A 13,763-nucleotide genomic window follows, 5' to 3' on the forward strand; every position below is an offset into this window, starting at 1 on the left:
TGTTTAAAACAAATTGATATAGCTTTCATTTGAAGCCTGTAATACATGTATGAATCTTTGTTTATTATTGTTCTGTGCACCGAGGAAAAGATTGTTTTGTATGCTGCCTACATCAATCACACTGCACGAGTATATCAGGATATACAAAAGAGGAAGTAAAAAGAATGCAGAATATAGTACAGGTGCACAACCTTTTATCCGAAGTTCCAAATAACGAAAACCTCCGAATAGCGACATTTTTTCAGTCCTTGAAGAAAGGTCCTTGAAAACGTTCACCGAGGGCGGCCCGCAGAGGTGACAGCGGAACCTCTGGTCGGTCCTCGAAGAAAATGGAACTAAATCCCCATTCATAAAAGAGAAGGTGAGGGTATATTGCGCGGGAGGGTTAATAATTGACAATATGCTGCTGTCTGCCCGCTGTTAAAAAGTTCCCACGGTACACGGTGCATGAGAACTTTTTAAACTCAGCGGGCAGGCAGCAGCAAATTGTCGCTCCCTTACGTTTCACCCCACCTACACCCCTCTGCTTCCAGGCCATGTGTGTGACCCCTTCCCTCCCCTCTCCAGCTCCCCGCCCATTGCACCGGCGCGGGGGTTTTGCACTGTCTTCACGTCGGAGCTAGTGCCCGTCACCGGAGACGTCAGGACCAACGGGACACCGGCCCCCAGGCCCACTGCAAGCACGGAGAACCCAGAGACCCACAGCCAGCAGCAGCCCAGTCCCGTTCCAATTCCAGAGGAACACGCTCCCCGTAGGGACAGAAGCTGATGGTGTGCAAGGTGCGTCTTGGTCTTGAGGTTGCGGATGAGGGGGCGCAGCTCGGGCTGTGACGTCTCCGGTCACCCCCTGTACAGGAGCTGAGACTGGGAACTGGGGTTGTTTGCAGTTGCAGAGGGAGGGGGCAAGGGCGGTACAGTTCCCAGTCTCAGCTCCAGTCCAGAGGGGTGACCGGAGACGTCAGGACCAACGGGACACCGACTGCAAGCACGGAGATCCCAGAGACTCACAGCCAGCAGCAACTCTAGCCCAGCCCCGCTCCAACTCCAGAGGAACCCGGAATGCGGATGAGGGGGCGCAGCTCGGGCTGTGGGCAAACTGCCACTTGTCGCTGTAGCGGCCCATCGGGGAGTGGCTTCTGGTGGTCCTGACGTCTCCGGCCATCCCCCTGGACAGGAGCTGAGAGACGTCAGGACCACCAGAAGCCGCTCCCCGATGCGCCGCTACAGCGACAAGTGGCAGTTCGCCCACAGCCCGAGCTGCGCCCCCTCATCGGGACACCGACCCCCAGGCCCACTGCAAGCACGGAGATCCCAGAGACTCACAGCCAGCAACAACTCTAGCGCAGCCCCGCTCCAACTCCAGAGGAACCCGGGTTGCGGATGAGGGGGCGCAGCTCGGGCTGTGGGCGAACTGCCACTTGTCGCCGTAGCGGCCCATCGGGCAGCAGATTCCTCTGGAGTTGGAGGGAAAGGGAGACACAGCGGCTTTTGAGAATGGTGGGCAATTACTTCCAAAGTTCTGCCCACACAGTCAGTACACCTCTCCTATACTTGTCTCCCGCACTAAGATCATCTCGCAGAGAATGATCCCAGCCTAACCCTCCCTATTCTCTCCTATTTTGCAAGAAAAAACTACATTGAAGACTCAAACTCGCGATCGAGTAACTGCCGGGATCGAGGCGCAAACTCGCGACCTTGCGGATATGAACCGAGCACTCTACCACTGAGCCAGCCGTTAAAATCTACGCTAAAAATCTTCCATTCCGAAAGCCGAAAAATTCTGAATTACGAAAAGTGTCTGGTCCCAAAGCTTTCGGATAAAAGGTTGTGCACCTGTATTACAGCTAAAGAGGTGCAGATAAAACACGCAAGGGCTAAAACAAAGTAGATTGGAAATTCATTCCTGGCATATTGAAGGTGTGTTTAAGAGTCTGATAATAGCAGTGAAAACGCTGTTCTTTAATCTGGTGGTATTTGTTTCCTTTATATCTTCAGCCTGATGGGAGAGGGGAGAAGAGAAAACAACTGGGGTATGAGTGGTCCTTGAATACGTTGGCTGCTTACTCGCAGCAGCGTGAAGTAAAGATGAAATGGGAGAAGGTCGAGGGATGCTTGTTTGTTTGTGGGATGCTTATTCTCGTTGGACTAGGCCACGTTCACGAACCTCTGTGATTTCTTGCAGTCTTGTGCAGTTGCCATACCAGACCGTGGGGCATCCAGATAGGATGCTTTCCGTGGTGTATTTGTAGAAATTGGTACGTGTCATTGGTGACAAGTTGAATTCCTTCAACCTTCTGAGGAAGTAGAGGCATAAATGTGCATTCTTGGCTGCAGTGTCAATGTGATTGGATGAGGAGAAATTGTTTGTGATATTTAGTTAACAACTTGAAGATTTCAACTATCCCCATTTCTGCAACATTGATCCAGGCTAGGGTGTGCACTCTATCCTGCTCCTGAAGTTAATGACTAGCTCCTTCGTTTTGCAGGCAATGTGAGGTTGTTGACTTGACACCATGTTACTTACTACAGTCTCTCTCAATGACTGAAATGCAACAATATACTGCTGTTAGTCGATTCAATTAAATTGTCAATGAAAACCCAATTGAAAGCCACTACAATGAACAATCCTAAATCAGTTAAATTACTACTGAATTGAGAAAAAATAAACTCATCCATTGAACCAGACCTTCACTGCAATCCACAATTTTCTAGCATAATTGATATTCAACTACTCTGGGAGTCGACTTTTGTGTGTAAGCAGTTTATTTTTTGTGTTCTCATAAACAATCGCCCAAATTCGGAGCCACATACATCAAATATAATATACTGTATATGTATATGTTTGGGTATCATCCAATCACAAGAACTACAAAGTTACCTCTGCTGTTTTTTAAGTTTGAATGTGTCAAAATCATTAGACCTAGTGAAAACTGATTCAATAACAATTACGTTGTGAATCACTTCTTTACACAAGAAAAACTTTCTGAAGTCTTGTTATGTCTTCACCATGGCCCCGAGGTTTTTACAACCTATGATTTACTGTAAAGAACTGCACATAAAAGCTCCACATGCTGAATTTAAAAATCAACCCGGGTACCTCAATAAATCATCTCACCAAGTTGATACAGCATTTGGGCCAATATTGGTCTCTAATAAGTGAGATTTAAAGCATACTCAAACAAATGGGAAATCTTGAATCAGTCAATAAACACTACATAAACAAATACTTTACTGAACACATTATCTGTATTCTGCTACCTTCCCACCATTTCCTTTTTCACCCCAAGCCACCCTTCCAACACCCCATAAAGTATATTGATACATGTAGACTGGTATTCTTCAAAACTGGCTCGACATTAGAACTTCAGCTTACAAATGGAGGTATTGTACAGCTCAAGGGCAGTCTGGGAGTACATCTGGTTGTACACCCAGCCTTACTACAGCTGTGCTACTTGACCACACATAAAAGGATGAATTAAATCCACTGTTGTTGAATATGAAAATAAAAGCCAGTTGAGTTTAGACACCGAAACAAAATACTGGTAAGGCATTTCCTGACAGCACAAGTCACCTCCCAGTATTAGAGTCAGCAGAATAATAAACTTTAATGGGATTGAATAAATCAGCTTACTTATGCCCACACTTTCATGTAAACTATTCTAACACCACACTAGAATTACCGTAATTCAGAGCATATTTATCTATATATTACTAAAACTCTCATCTTGTTTCTTTCTATCTATCTATCTATCTATCTATCTATCTATCTATCTATCTATCTATCTATCTAAGACAAAAATGCTGGAGAAAATCAGCAGGTGAGGCAGCATCTATGGAGCGAAGGACTGGGTGACATTTTGGGTCGAGACCCTTCTTCAGACTGATGTGGGGGGGGGAGAAGAAGGATATCTATCTATCTATCTATCTATCTATCTATCTATCTATCGTTTAGATCTAGATGGCGGGTGAATGATCTGTAAGTTGGCATGGTTCAAGATCAGGTGACGCAGTAGCACAGCTGGTATAGTTGCTGCCTCACCGCATCAGAGATCCGGATTGTGTGCTGTCTGTGTGGAGTTTGCATGTTCTCCCTGTGACCGCATGGGTTTCCTCCGAGTACTCCAACATCCCAAAGATGTGCCAGTTCGTAGGCTAATTGGCCTCCGTAAATTGTCCTTAGCATGTAGGAAGTAGATGCAAAAGGGGGATAACATAGAACTAGTGTGAATGGGTGATCGATGATCAGTATTGACTCAGTGCGCCAATACATCATTTCAATCAATCAAGATACTCAAGATCCCCTTCTGTGCAGTCAACGTATGAGTGTACACAACAGGCATGAATCACTGCAAATTGTCCAAGCTTACACATCAGATAATTCATTTTCCCCAGGGAACAGTGCATTCATGAAACAGTTTGAGACACATGAAACTGCAGATTCCGGAATGATGAGCAAAAAACAGTGCTGGAGGAACTCAGCCGGCATCTGTTGAGGGAAAGGACGGATGACGTTTAAGGCCTAGCTCCTTCTTCAAAACAATTTGCTGTAGAGTGACTACAGATTCACTGTATTACTTCAAAAGGGCTGGAATAGTTTTGGACAGGGGTTACTACACAAGGTAGGCATTCTTCAGAAATAATTAAATGTGTATGATCTGCTGGTCTAGTATCCTTCAATTAAAGGGATCAGAGGAATTTTCCAGATGAAAACCGCATGTAAAAAAAGCTTGTTTTTCTGTTTCTCCCTGCAGATTGCAAATGAATGGGAAGTGTCTGCGTTGTGATGCACCAGACACTATAAATTCCTTATAATGGGCTTTTTGCTCCTTGTCATGTACCAATTTGGTAAACAGGCACCGTTTCTGCAGCAAAAGTATCAAAGATTAGCAGACTTTTACAGGGGTAGCCTATACCACTGTGCACATTTTTTGCCGAAGTAAATAAATTACATACTTCAAACTACTCAAGTGACCAATGAAAATTAACTTCAGAAGTTGCTCATCCTAACAATTAGATATTCACAAGATATCATTTATTTGTTGACATACATTATTGTAATCGCTACAATCTGTAAATTCTCAGTTAGTTTTGTTTCACTTGCAATAAACAACCCTGACTACCACACTGGAAACATTGGACCTATGATTTATGGACAAGAGCAACGTAATGGATTTCTGAGAAATACTTTAGGTACTACGGTGGGCATGTTGGTAAAATACATTATAGGATAAACTACTTCCTGATCATCTTTCGTCTTACTGGGTAGCAAATGTTTAGAGGGATATGGGCCAAACATTAGCAAAGGAGGGTAGCTGAGATGGGTATCTTGTTCAGCATGGGCAGGTTGGGTCAAAGGGTCTGTTCCTATGGTGTGCAGTGTCTATGACACTGCAAGACTATTGGGTGGGTTCAGTGGTGATGAGGGGAAATTGGGATAGGTAAGGAGTTAATTCAGCAACAATGATCTGATCATATTGGCCAAAAGCAAAACTGTGTCCAGGACATCTGAAAACTGATTTATTTTGAGAAACAGTATGGTAGAATATTTTGCATCCATCTGAAGAAGGCCTTAACTTACTAAATATAATATCCCAAATTAATACACTGTTCTTATCAAAAACATCCCGGTATCATTGAGAAACATAGTGCGTAATCTTACTCTGCTGCTAGATCTAAACTTGTTTTCCCTACTTCCCTTATTAAACAAAGTAACAACATTAGCTATTCTCCAGTCCTCCAGGACCTTGCCTATGGCTAGAAATGATGCAAAGATCTTTGTCAAGGCTTCAGCAAACTCCCCTCTTGCCTCTCTCAATAACCTGGGATAGATCCCAATAGACCTTAGGGATTTATCCATCTTAATGCTCTTCATAAGCCCCTGCACTTCCTCCTTCTTAATCACAGACTGCCCTTGCATATTAGCATTCTCAACACAAATCTCACTGTCCTCTGGGTCCTTCTCTTTGGTTAAAACAAATGTAAAGTTCTTGTTTAGTACCTCGTGTACACCCTCTGATTACCTCCTTTATTCTAGAAAATCAAAATTAACATTGAAAACACTTCTGATGCTATAATGAAGCGTGTTCAACCTAAAACATTGACTTTGATTTTCTTCCTACAGACGTAGCCTGATCGTCTAAGTATTTCCAGTATTTTATGTTATTTCTAGATTTCCAGCATCTGCATTTGTTTGGGTTCCATGTTGTATGAATAAGAAGTCTCTATGCACCTAATACCAACAGTAATTGACAAAGACGATCAGAATGCTGAACTAAACCCAATTTGTTTTTCATTAGATTTTACGATCACACAGTGAATTTTACAACTATACATTTTTTGTGATATGGATATACACGGTGGTAATAATCCTCACTGCAAATGAAGATATTTTCAAGATTGACAAATTACTATAAGAATTATGCTACTTAGTATTTCAAAATTTAGCATTCATGTACTGAAGATCGGACTTACCATTTCAAAAAGTTTAAGATTAAGAAATTTAAACTAACCTATTTAAATATTCCAGCCCATCAATTATCTTTACATCTATTTTAATCGAATTAACTCTTTACTTCCTGACAGAATTGTGTTATTGCACAATATACAAAAATGGAAAGAGATTAAATTTCAATTTTCTCCTCACACAATGCAAAAGATATCACTCATAGAGTGCATCAGAAAAATCTTCAACTGTAGATGGTTTGTTGAATTGATAAAATTGAGTATATTAAACTTGGATTCGTCTTTTCCTCCAGTGCTCGGTCAGGGAATACAAATGCAAAAATCCTGCGCCTGTATCAAACTATTAGTTTAAATGAGCTCATTGAGGAATATTCAACTTTATGCTATTAAATATTGGGCATTTTATTTACAAAAAAACAACTTTGTTTTTGTTTTAACTTGTGTAATCCGAACTATGCTCTTGCCTCCGGTAATTTTGCATGTTGGATCTTGCAAAATAGTGTAATGATCCAAACACGTGAACATTCTTCTATCTGCAACATGTCATTTAGGACTGGGAAACCAAGCTGGCGTGTCCTTTATTTTATACTGCCATGCCACTGAGACAAATAAAAGGTAAAAACATCTAGTCACTCAGCAGCCTCCATTTTCCTAGCTGTCAAAAAGTCTTGGAATGATAGAAATTGAGAGTGCAGAGTACATTTCCACAATGGTCAAAATTGGAGATATTTATGTCATCCCTACTGCCCAACTGTCTGCTGGACTTATTTAGGTTAGTGCTACTGCAGTTTCCCATTCCTTAATAGAGGGGAGCTTCAATTTCAAATTTCAATTGCACATTAAGGTAGATAAATCACCAAAACCTGATCAAGTGTATCCTGGGGCAAGATGTGAAGTGAAGGAAGAATATGTGGACCCTCGTCAGATATATATTTGTCTCATTGATAGCGAAGGGTGAGGGGCTGGAAAGGGTACAAGGAAAATCCTTGTATTGGTGGGTAAGTTACGTAGGGGATTCTAAGAGAAAGGATCTGTATGCATTTTGAAAATGATCGGAGATAGTCAGTAAGCATGGGTTTGTGTGTGTGAAATTGTGCTTCACAAATTGATTTGAGTTTTTTTAGAAGAGGTAACCAAATTTGGTGAGGACAGTGCAACTGATGTCTACATGGGCTTTAGGAAGGCCTTTAACAAGTACCACTCTGCAAACTGATTTGAAGGTTAGATCACATGGGATTCAGGACGAGGTAGTCAAATGGATGCAAAATTGGCTTCAAGAAAGAAGATAGAGGGAGGTTGAACAAGGTCGTTTTACCAGACAGGAGGTCTCTAACAAGTAGTGTGGTACAGAGATCGATGCTGATTCCACTGTTTGTTAGTTATGTTTACAGTTTAGATGAGAATGTGGTGGTGTGGTTAGAACGTTTGCAGGTGGCACTGAAATTGTTGGTTTAGTGCACAGTGAAGAACAAGTTTACAACAGGAATTTGATAAACTAGGCCAACGGTCCAAGGACGGCCTATCGAGTTTAATTCATATAAATAGGATTGGTTAGACAAACCAAGGCAAGACTTACACAGTAAATGGTAGGCCCTGACGTGTTGTGGAACAGAGAGAATGAGGGATGCAGGTAGATAGTTTCTTGAACGTCACGATACAGATAGACAGGATGGCAAAGAAGACATTTTACATGCGTGCCTTCAATGTCTGGGCTTAAGTACAGGAATTGGGATGTTATGTTACGGCCGTACAAATCATTGGTAAGGCCATGTTAACAAATGTATACAGTTTTGACTGCCCAAATATATATATGAATGATGTCATTAAAATGGAAACGGCGCAAAGAAGATTTACGAGGATGTGAGTGGGACTGGAGGTCTCTAGCTATAAGGAGAGGCTGGATAGGCTAGGACTTTTATCCCTCGAGGGTGACCTTATGGAGTTGTACAAAATTAAGAGGGGCACTGAAAAGGTGAATAACCACAGTAATTTCTCCAGGGCAGGGGGGTTTAGAACTAGAGGGTATTAATTTATGATGAGAGCATAAAAATTAAAAAGATCTCGGATGGGCAACTTTTTCCACAGAATGTGGCGAGTACATGGAACAAACTGCCAGAGTAAGTGGGAGAGGCAGGTAGAACTATAGCATTTAAAAGACACTGCGACAGGTGCATGGATAGGAAAGATTTGGAGGCAAATCATGGTCCAGCTCGGTTAGGCAACTTGGTCAGCATGGAGGAGTTGAACTGAAGGACTTGTTTCTGTGTAATATTACACTATGACTATGAATTATCAACCTCTGCCAGGGTTAAAAATGCCATGGGATCTATTAATGAGGAGCAAATGAAATTTCAATTTAAAATCTCACCCCCAAGGTGGTAGATTGAGAGAAGATCAAGATCTCAGCTCCTAAAAGTATGGCAGCCAACAGAAAAACAATTATGTGAAAGATATTTAAGATGGTCGAACTGGAGGCCAGAGATTTTGGATTAATGGAGAATACTCAAAAACTCACACACATATATGTATTACAATATTTCCTTTCATACAGCTTAAACGATAACAATACCAATAGAAATTCTCCATTATCCCACTCTACTGTCACTCTGCCACGTATTCCCTTTCCATTGTCCATTTTGCTTCTCTTGGCACTTACCAACACAAAGGGGCAATTTACAATAGCCAATTAACCTATTAGGGAGGCACGGGGAGGAGGGCTGAAGGAAGAGCCGAGGACTAGGGTGAAGGAGTAAGAAGGGGATTGGGGCAAGAGGGGAATCGGGGTGTTGAGTGGTCAAAACAAGGGATGTTAGGGTGAGGTTGAGGCATGAGGACTGGGGAGGGAGTCGAGGCTAGAGCACGAGGGGAGATTGGGCAAGGGAAGGTAGTGGTATCATGGCTAGGGTGGGGGGTTTCGGCATGGAGGGCAAATTAAGGCCAAGGTGGGGTAGGGGAGGGGAGGGTTATAGCCAGGGTGGTTAACGGGAAAGGGGGTAGAGTTCATGTCCGGGGGAGGGAATCAAGGCCAGGGAGGGAATGAAGACCATTGGGGAGGAAGCAAGACAAGCCATGTGTTATGGGCAGGTGAGGTGAAGGCAAGGGGATTGGGATTAAAGGCCAGGGAGAGAGTGGGTCATGGAGAGGGAAATCAGGGTGTGGGCGGGAAAGAGGGTGAGGGAATCAGGGAGAGGGTAGGGGGAGATCTGGGAGCGGGAGGATCGGGGTGGGAGGATCCAAGCAGAGGAGGATTAGGGTTCACGGAGTTCAGAGTGCAGAGGGATCAGGGTGGGGAGCAACCAAGATGCGGGGGTGGCGAGGTTCCGGCTTCGGGGGATCTGGGCGAGGGGGCGGGGAGGTTCTGGGCACGAGAGATTTTGAGTAGAGGGATCAAGGTGGGGGAATTGAGGCAAGGGATGATCGATGGGATGGGTGATCGAGGGGAGGGATGAAGGTGGAGGAGGGATGAAGGTGGGGGGGGGATCAAGATTGGGGGTTCAAGGTGGGAGGGTTCAAGGGGAGAGGTTCCGGGTGAGGGGAATCAAGGGGGGTGTTAAGGTGGGAAGGGATCAAGGTGGAGGAAGGATCAAGGTGGGGGAGAGTATAAAGAGGAGGGGTCAAAGTAGGAAGTGATCAAGGGAAGGGGTGATCAAGGTGTGGGATCAGGCTGAGGGAGGGGGATCAGGGGGTGGTGGGATCAGGGTGGGTGGGGGGGATCATGGTGGGGGTGGGGGATCAAGGAGAGGGTGTGGGATCAGAGTGAGGGATCAGGGTGAGGGGATGTGGGATCAGGGTGGGGGATGTGGGATCAAGGAGAGGGTGTGGGATCAGGGTGGGGGGGTGTGTGGGATGAGGGTGGGGGATGGGATCAAGGAGAGGTTGTGGGATCAGGGTGAGGGGATGTGGCATCAGGCTGAGGGAGGGGAATCAGGCTGAGGAAAGGGAATCAGGCTGAGGGTTGTGGGATCAGGGTGGGGGGGTGGGATCAGGTTGGGGGTTTGTGGGATCAGGGTGTGGGGGGATGAGGTGGGGGGGATGAGGGGGGGTGGGGATCAGGGTGGGGGGATGAGTGGGAGGATCAGGGTGGGTGGGGATCAGAGTGGGGGAGGTGGGGATCAGGGTGAGGGGGAGGATCAGGGTGGGGGTAGGAGGGGGATCAGGGTGGGGGGTGTTGGATGAGGGTGGGGGTGGGATGGGGGGGGGTGGGATCAGGGTGGGGGGTGGGGATCAGGGTGGGGGGGTGTGGGTGGGGGGGGGGTGGGATCAGTGGGGGGGGGATCAGGGTGGGGGGGGTGGGATCAGGGTGGGGGGGGGGTGGAGGGTCAGGGTGGGGGTTGTGGGATCAGGGTGGGGGTTGGGGATCAGGGTGGTGGGATCAGGGTGGGGGTGTGGGATCAGGGTGGGGGGTGTGGGATCAGGGTGGGGTGGTGGGGATCAGGGTGGGGGGTGTGTGTGGGATCAGGGTGGGGGGTGTGGGATCAGGGTGGGGGGGTGTGTGGGGATCAGGGTGGGGGGTGTGGGATCAGGGTGGGGGGTGTGGGATCAGGGTGGGGGTGTGTGGGATCAGGGTGGGGGGGGGGGTGGGGGAAGGGTGGGGGATCAGGGGGGGGGGTGTGTGGGATCAGGGGGGGGGTGTGGGATCAGGGGGGGGTGTGGGATCAGGGGGGGGGGGTGTGGGCAGCAGGGTGGGGGGGGGTGTGGGATCAGGGTGGGGGTGTGTGGGATCAGGGTGGGGGTGTGGGGAGGGTGGGGGGGTGGGGGATCAGGGTGGGGGTGGGATCAGGGTGGAGGTTGTGGGGGGTGGGATCAGGGTGGGGGGGTGGGGGGGGGGTGGGATCAGGGTGGGGGGGGGGATCAGGTGTGGGGGGGGATCAGGGTTTGGTGGGATCAGGGTGGGGGGTGTGTGGGATCAGGGTGGGGGGTGTGTGGGGATCAGGGTGGGGGGGGGTCAGGGATCAGGGTGGGGGGGTGTGGGGGGGTGGGGGGGGGGGTGGGGGGTGTGGGATCAGGGTGGGGGGGTGGGATCAGGGTGGGGGTGGGTGGGTGTGTGGGATCAGTGGGTGGGGTGGGGGGGTGGGATCAGGGTGGGGGGTGTGTGGGGGATCAGGGTGGGGGGGGGGATCAGGGTGGGGGGTGTGGGATCAGGGTGGGGGTGGGGATCAGGGTGGGGGGGGTGGGATCAGGGTGGGGGGGGGGTGGGATCAGGTGTGGGTGGGGGGGTGGGATCAGGGGGGGGGTGGGGGGGGATCAGAGTGGGTGGGGGTGGGGGGTGGGGGGTGGTGGGATCAGGGTGGGGGGGGGTGGGATGGGATCAGGGTGGGGGGGTCAGGGTGAGATCAGGGTGGGGGGGTGGGATCAGGGTGGGGGGGGGGGGATCAGGGTGAGATCAGGGTGGGGGGGGGGGGGGGGTGGATCAGGGTGGGGTCAGGGTGGGGGGGGTGGGATCAGGGTGGGGGGATCAGGGTGAGATCAGGGTGGGGGGGTGGGATCAGGGTGGGGGGTGGGGGGGGGGGTGGGATCAGGGTGGGGGGGATGGGGGGGGGGTGGGATCAGGGTGAGATCAGGGTGAGATCAGGGTGGGATCAGGGTGAGATCAGGGTGGGATCAGCCACTCACTGCGGGAGGAGGTCACGCCGCAGGGCGGTTATGGGGGGTATTTATGAGGGGCGGGCTCCAGCGGCAGTGGGCGGGGACACCGGGGTCTGCGCTTACCCCGACATGGCTTCCTTCCTCGGGAGTGTGCAGTGCGGTCTCCGGGTGGCGGATTGGCGGGGGGTCCGGGGGAGCAGCAGCAGCAGCAGCAGCAGCAGCAGCGACGCGGCGGCGGTTTCTCACTGCGCTGCCATCGAGCGCGGAGGCGGTGCCGTTGACCAACCTCCGCCCCGCCCCCTCCCCCTGATTGACAGCTGGCCCGGACGACACCACCTGGGCGGCCCCGGGAGGGGGGGGGCCACACCACACCACACCACCACAGGCCCTCGAACATGAACTTGCATGACTTGCAAACCCCCGGGCCTTCACAGGCCCCAATCATTAGCACAATTCAAGAACAAGGTAATGCGGCTTCTTGTGCGTGCATCAGCCATATCTCAATCCCCGCGGTTATTTCCCACTGGTGGCCGTGCCTCCCCCACTGCGAGAGGTGGAAAGGGGTCCGTGGTTCGCCGGCGGAAGGCGGTTGCCATGCCAACCCTGGCCGGGCCCTGTGCTGGAATCTTGCGTCAATCCCTGCCCTGGCTGTCCTCCACTAGACCCATTTAATGCCTCATATTTGTTTTTAAAAAAAATGTTCTTTTCCCCTCGGAGAGCTCTAATTTCCCCTTTAAAGAAAAAGCTTTATGGTTTCTCTTGCAGGTCTCCGACTTGAAGTATCTAATCCGAATATATTTTGTTTTTTTGCTGCAAAACTTTGCATAAATAATAGAATAGCTCCGAATAGAACAGCTGCAGCAGCCTTACCCTCCGCCAAACTCTCCAGAAGTAGGTGGGCCAACGTGTTGCATATTCATGCGCAAACGTTCTTAAAATTGGTAAAGGCGTGCGATTTTGAAGGGGTGGGAGATTAGGAAGTGAGTTGGAGATGCGATTATATCAGCACTGCTGATGTGCAACAACGTGGTATGCCGTCAGATGACGTTGCATTGCAGTGTTTATCATAAGGATTTACCTAACACGTCTTCACAGATTGCTTTGAAGTCGAGGTGTAGAACACTAATTATGGAATAAGTACAGCAACTCACAAATACATGAAAACCATTGTGTTATTTGTTTTAGTAATATTGAGTGGGTGGCAGTGTGAACTGTGAGGAGGATGCTATGAGAATGCAGGGTGACTTGGACAAGTTGGGGGAGTGGGCAGGTACATGGCAGATGAAGTTTAATGCTGATAAATGTGAGGTTATCCACTTTGGTAGCAAAAACAGGAAGGCAGATTACGATCTAACTGGCGTCAAATTGGGAAAAGGGGAAGTACAACGGGATCTGGGGGTCCTTGTACATCAGTCTATGAATGTAAGCATGCAGGTACAACAGGCAGTGAAGAAAGTGAATGGCTTGTTGGCCTTTATAACAAGAGGAATCGAATATAGGAGCAAGAGGTCCTGCAGTTGTACAGAGCCCTAGGGAGACCACCCCTGGAGTATTGTGTGCAGTTTTGATCCGCTAATTTGAGGAAGGACAATCTTGCTATTGAGGGATGGCAGCGTAGGTTTACAAGGTTAATTCCCGGGATGGCGGGACTGTCATATGCTGAGAGAATGGAAAAGCTGGGCTTGGACACTCTGGAGTTTAGAAGGATGAGAGGA

At 48.4% G+C, this 13,763-nt stretch overlaps 1 protein-coding gene across 7 annotated transcripts in view; it reads right to left on the reverse strand.

Moving 5' to 3' along the window:
• The window catches only part of mbnl2 (muscleblind-like splicing regulator 2), a 145,710-nt gene that overhangs the window by 105,390 nt on the left and 26,557 nt on the right, over nucleotides 1-13,763 (reverse strand). For 5 of the 7 annotated variants that reach the window (XR_008723589.1, XM_055636686.1, XM_055636687.1 and 2 more), the window contains exon 1: nucleotides 12,172-12,297. The exons of 1 other annotated variant lie outside the window; for it this stretch is intronic. The gene's annotated coding sequence lies outside the window, so the exon portion shown is untranslated. Of the gene's footprint in view, nucleotides 1-12,171; nucleotides 12,298-12,918; nucleotides 13,093-13,763 lie in introns of those variants that run through there. One more of the 7 variants, XM_055636680.1, reaches the window with a different exon arrangement.

The sequence above is a fragment of the Leucoraja erinacea genome, chromosome 6 (genome assembly GCF_028641065.1).
Source record: "Leucoraja erinacea ecotype New England chromosome 6, Leri_hhj_1, whole genome shotgun sequence".
NCBI classification, from domain to species: Eukaryota; Metazoa; Chordata; class Chondrichthyes; order Rajiformes; family Rajidae; genus Leucoraja; species Leucoraja erinaceus.